Here is a 6,471-nt window from a genome sequence, read left to right on the forward strand (position 1 = left end):
AAGACAACCAGAATGATCAAGATTGAACCTCCAGATTGATCATCAATCTCCAGAAAGTTCAAAGACTAGAACTCCAGATTGATTATCAATCTCCAGAATTTTCATTAAAATTCTGCATAATTTAATTATCATTCTCCAAGCTATTTTGACAAAATCGAAACTCCAGATTGTGGCAAAGACATCAACAAATATATCTGAAGTATAAAAGATCATTAAACATAAGATAAATTTGATCAAGAACAAAGAAATCAGCCCAATCAACAAAGTTCAAAAAGTGTTCAAAGGCTGGAATATTTTTATTCATATAAATTAGTTTTGGTCAAATCTGACAAAACACTACCAACAACTCTTTTGACCATTATTAAATGCTCTAAAACGCCTATAAAAGGAAGGCCAAGCTCAAGGAAAAATCAGAGCTTCAAGTACTAAGCAATTCATTACTCATTTCAAATCAAACTTGAAATTCTCTCACGCACATACATCGAATCAGTTTTGATTTTTCCCATTTGATTTTTAGAGTCATTCTCGTGTATTTTTCTGTCAAAGAATCAGAACTCAAACAAGTATTGAGCCTTCTCATATTCTAACAAAACAATCTCATCATTATTGTAAAACTAGAACTATAAGAGTTTAGTATAGTTTGGGTAGATTGTAAGAAATCATATCAAGGTTGATAGGTGACCTGATTGAACTCCTTTCTGTGTGGAAATGTTTTAACTTTGTAACAAATCAAGTTTGATCTGAGCTAGGTGTTGTAAAATCAAGAACGTTCTTTGTTTTGAACACTTTGTGGAAAATCTCACGGGTTTGAGGACTATACGTAACTCGGGTTGGGTGAACCAGGATATATCTTTGTGTGGTATCTCTTCCCTTATCTATTTACTTTCATTCTGATTGATTATCAACTTAAATACATAAACTGAATTACTGATTTTAAGTAACCAAGAACGTTCTCCGTTTTCTGATTAAAACCAAGAACGTTCTTCGTTTTCTGTTTTCACAACCAAGATCAATCTTGAGTTATTTTCTTAAGTTTTTAACATGAAATTTTAAATAGGAACATTTACAATTTAAACCCCCCTATCTTTTAAATCGACATTGCTACTTCAATTCGTATCAAAGCTCGGCCTATAAAGTTGAACACCTAACAAGTGTTAGAGAAAAAGATCTAGAATAAAAATGTCAAAAGAATGTACATTGTTGAAAGAAGGTCATCATACATACGACTTTACTTTGACGGCACAGACTACTATTTCTGGAAAAGCAAAATGCAGCTGTTCATGAAATCTCAAGATACAGGAATGTGACACATCATTATAGATAGAGATTTCGTACCAAGAGTCGACCAAAATGATTCAACCTCTACTGAAAACAAAGAAGCAGATTGGACAATAGAAGAAAAATCTAAGGTAATTCAAAACTCAAAAGCTCAATTATTTTTATCTTGTGCTTTAAGTAGGGAAGAAAGCGAAAGAGTTGATGAATGCAAAACTGTTAAAGAAGTATGGGACACATGACAAACTCATCATGAAGGAACAAACCATGTGAAAGAAACAAGGATTGATATAGGCATAAGAAAGTTTGAACTATTTGAAATGAATGAAAGAGAAACCATTGATGAGATGCACTCAAGATTCACAACCATTGAAATGTGCTCCTTAGGGAAAGCATACTCAGTACAAGATAGATTCAGAAAGATCATGAGATGTCTTCCAATAATATGGAGACTAATGGTGACAGCCATAAGCCAGGCCAAGAATCTTGACGTACTCGGACTAGAGGAACTGATTGGAACATTACAAGCAAATGAAGTGATGCTACAAGAAGATAGACCAATCAAAAAAGGCAAAACAATAGCTTTGAAAACATCTCAAGAAAGTCCAAATGAGGACTCAGAAGAAATCGAACAAGAAGATGTTGATTAAGAAATAGTTCGTCTTACAAAAAAGATACAGAGAATGTTGAGAAGAAGGGATCATATCAAAAAGGGAATTTTAAATCAAAAGGAAAACTTCAAAATAGAGGAAGACAAAAGTCAAATCACATGTTTTGGATGCAATAAACAAGGACATTATAAAACTGAATGTCCCTTGAACAAAAGAGCACCAAAAAGCTATCTTTTAAGAAAAAAATCCATGATGATGACCTAGGATGATTATGATGAATAAAAAATAGAGGAACCTACATAAGCCAACTTATGTTTAATGGCAGATACTGAAGACAATGAGGTAATAAATTATGAAACATGTCTTTTATGTGAACAAATTGAAAAAGATTTTGATAGCTCACTTAATGATTCAAATCTGTTTGTTCAAAAATGTAACTCTTTAAAGGATCAAGTTTAAAAAAAAAATAAAAAGGAAAAAGAGAAAGCTCAGGTTATGATCGATGAACTAAAAAGCATCATTCAGAACATGCAGGAATCTCATTTTAAGGAAAATAATGAATCTGAAGATCAAGAATGTTCTATGATTCAAAAGGAGAATGTTCTCCTTAAAACAAAAGTTGAACTTCTTAAAAATGACTTGTCAAACTTTATTAGAACTACGGAAACCTTTAAAATAATCATGGGATCTCAAGCGGAAATATTTGATAAAACTGTTCTTGGTTTTGATAAAACTCAAAAAACGAAAAATATATGAAAACTTTTTTGTTTTGGAAAGAAAAGAGGATAAATGCAAAACCAAATGCTCACATTATAAGAAACTTGGACGGCTGGAATTTGCTTGCTACTTTAAGTAAAGAGATGAAAATATTAAAAGCAAAAGGTTTTTTAAAAGGTAAGATCGCTCTGCAAATAAAGTTGAACCAACTTTGAAAAATTTACAGAAAGGAGAACGTTGTCCAGGTTGTTCTCAAAACAGAGAACATTCTAGATCAAAAGCAGAACTTTCTCTAGAAAGTCTAAAAAAATGAGATCGATTTGGAACTTCTTCGAAAGCAAGATTAAAACCCCTTAAAACCCAGATTTCGAAATCAATTCCAAGATCAACAATTAATTGCTCCTACTGTCTCAAAATTGGTCATCAAGAATCAACTTGCTAGTTTAAAAAGAGATCAAGTTTTAAAAAATCTTCTAAAAGAAGATATACTAACCATCAAGGATCCAAACAAATATGGGTACCAAAGTCATTACTAACTTAGGATGTAGGAACACCATCCAACAATCAAGAAAGAACATTGATACATGGACAAGACATGCTCAATACACAAGAATTGAAAAGTATCACACCTCTTTTGATTACAAAAATCTGAAGTGTCTATAACCTTTGGAAACATTAAAGCAAAGAAGATTAAGAAGAAGAATATTATGGACATCAACAACAGAATGTTTCCTAGGAAACCGAGATTGATAAACAATCTTCGTTTCATCCTCCTCATAAAAATGGGAGAATGATAAGTGATCACCATCAACATCAAATCAATGCTAAAGAATAATTACAATGTTATATTTGGTACCAAAGTTGCTGCTACTGGAGTCTTGCTGAAAGTCAGCCATCAGATCAAAGAAATAGTAACAAGTATGAATGGTGGTCCTTTAGAAAAAGCACATATTCACATTGTACTCTTGTCTAATTCAAGTGCTTCTTTGTGTAAAATACATGTTTTTGATGAAGACAAAGATCAACAAATATGATCAAAGCAACAAGCTCAAAAAGAAGTTCAAATATCTTCATTAATAAAGTGTTAAATCCAAACATATTAGATGTTCAATGTAAAGGTAAATGATACAACCAATACCTCAAAGACATGAGAATATTTGTATCTTCATTAAATCCAAAGATATTATATGCATATAAAGTATTTTCAAAAGTCAAAATTACATTAACAACGTCTTAAAACTAATATTTTTGACAAAATACAAAGGTGTATTCGAATACAGCACAGTGTATTTGAATACAGATGCAAGCACAGTGTATATGGAGTATAAATACACCATAACTTCAGATCAAACGACACACAATCCTTGAATCAAACCTTGAACAACTTTGAACCAAATTCTGATTTTTTACAAAGTACTTGCATTTCATTTTCATATCATTCAGAAAGGTTCTCAAAGTACTTGAAGTATTATTGGATTGAAATCATTATACCTCTCTTATATCCTTATTCCAAATTATATTATATCACTTGTAAAAGAAAGTAGTACTTTCTTAAAGTAGCTTAATCTAAGATAGTGGTGTGCTATCTTAGAAGTATTGTTAGAAGTTTGTAGCAGAAATCCCAGAGTGGGAATTGTACGTTTTCTGACAATAAGTGGATTAATCTCTTGTGGTGCGCAAGAGGACTGGATGTACCCATGGTCATAAGGGGAATCAGGATAATTTTATTGTGTTCTTTATTTTTCTGCCATTTATATTTTTACATACATCAATCTTAAACAGAAAAATAATTCACTAAGTCTCTAAAAACCAGAAATCCTAGCACCTAATTCACCCCCCCCCCCTTTAGGCGTACCTATGTACTTACAATTGGCATCAGAGCAGGTTCAGGTAACTTACTCCTCGATCATTACTCATGGCTTCCGCACAACCTGTTTTTAGAGACGGTGGCAGTAGTAACAAACCACCATGCTTCATTGGAGAACACTACGACTTTTGGAAGGTACATATACAAGCGTATCTTGAAGCACAAGGAGACGACATATGGGATGCAGTTTAAAATGGTCCTCACATTCCAACAACAGTCATCAACAACAAAGAAGAAATAAAGATAAAAAATTCTTGGACTGATGATGATAAAAGAAAAGTGTTGTTCGATAAGAAGGCTAAAAATATGCTACAATCAGCACTAGGAATGGATGAATTTTTTTTCCGTATATCCCACTGTAAAACAACCAAAGAAATATGGGATATGCTGGAAGTAACTCATGAAGGCACCATTGAAGTAAAAAGATCTAAACTAAATACAGTATCTCAAGAATACGAATAATTCGAATGTTGCCCGGGGAATGTATCTTAGACTTACAGAAAAGGTTCTCCCACTTAACAAACCATTTGTCAGCTCTTGGAAAGACCTTCACCAATGATGAACTAAATCTATAAGTATTAAGATTATTAACGAGGGCTTGGAAACCAAAGGTAACAACAATCTCCGAAAAGAAAAGTCTATCCAAAATGTCTCTTTCTGCATTATTTGGAAAACTCTAAGAACACGAAATTGAACTTGGAAGGTTAGAACAAAATGAAAGTCAAGAAAAGAAGACCAAAAACATTGCTCTAAAGATCGAATCAAGAGAAAAAATAAAAGACGAAAATTCAGATGAAGATGAAAATATTACGTTTCTTGTTAAGAAATTTGGTAAGTTTCTTAAAAATGATAGAACTTTCAAAAGGAAAAGTTTTAGGAAGAAAGATAGTTCTACTTCAAATCAAAACTTCACTTGCTTTGAATGCGGAAAGCAAGGACATATCAAGGCAGATTGTCCAAACCTTATTAAGAAAAATGCCGTCAAAAAGAAAGAATTCAAGAAGGCATACATAGCTTGGGAAGACAACGAAGTGAGTTCATCCTCAGAAACAGAAAGTGAAGAATGCACTAATGTTGCATTGATGGCATCACATCAATCAGATGACGAAGAAGAGGTTAGTAACATAAACTCCCATCATCATAATAAAACTAATAGTGAATTGATTATAGAATATAATGATGCTGAAAACGCCATCAAGGAACTACTTATTGAATGTAAAAATCTGTTCAAACTAGTGTCAACACAAAAGAGACAAATCTCAAGTCTTCAAGAAAAAGTTGACATTATGGAAAAGAATTCTGAAAAACTAAAACAGAATTTTACATGCAATAAATGTGATTCCCTCTCCTTCAAGATTGTTCAATTAAATAGAGTAATTGACTGATACGAAAAGGGACAAATAGGATTGGAAAATGTTTTAAATATGCAAAGATACTCAAATGACAAAAGTGGTCTTGGATACTCAAAATTTGATAAACCAAGCTTGAATAAGACCATTTTTTTTAAAGCGAGTAATCAATCCAATTAAGAAAAGATTATAATTATGAAAAAGGATCATCATTATAAAGAGAAAATTATTCAAAGTAAATCTCATACACATGCTATTAAAAATAGATTTACTCCTACTTGTTCTTATTGTGGTCTCAAGGGTCACACACCTAATGCTTGTCTTGTTAGAAACATTAGTGTTACAAAAGGGCATTACGTGTGGGTAAAGAAAGGTACTAACCATCAAGGACCCAAAGCACATTGGGTAAATAATAAAATATGATTTTGATGTTGCAAGTATGCACACAAAGTACCTCAAATATGTGGTACTTAGATAGTGGATGCTCTAAACATATGACGGGCGATATAACACAAATTTCAGCCTTGACTCTTGAATCAAAGGGATATGTGGTCTATGGAGACAACAACAAAGGAAAAATTTTAGGCATTGGAAAAGTCGGCACATCCCCATCCCCCTCGATTGAAGATGTATTATATGTTGAAGGTCTAAA

The sequence above is a fragment of the Cicer arietinum genome, chromosome 6 (genome assembly GCF_000331145.2).
Source record: "Cicer arietinum cultivar CDC Frontier isolate Library 1 chromosome 6, Cicar.CDCFrontier_v2.0, whole genome shotgun sequence".
Lineage (NCBI taxonomy): Eukaryota > Viridiplantae > Streptophyta > Magnoliopsida > Fabales > Fabaceae > Cicer > Cicer arietinum.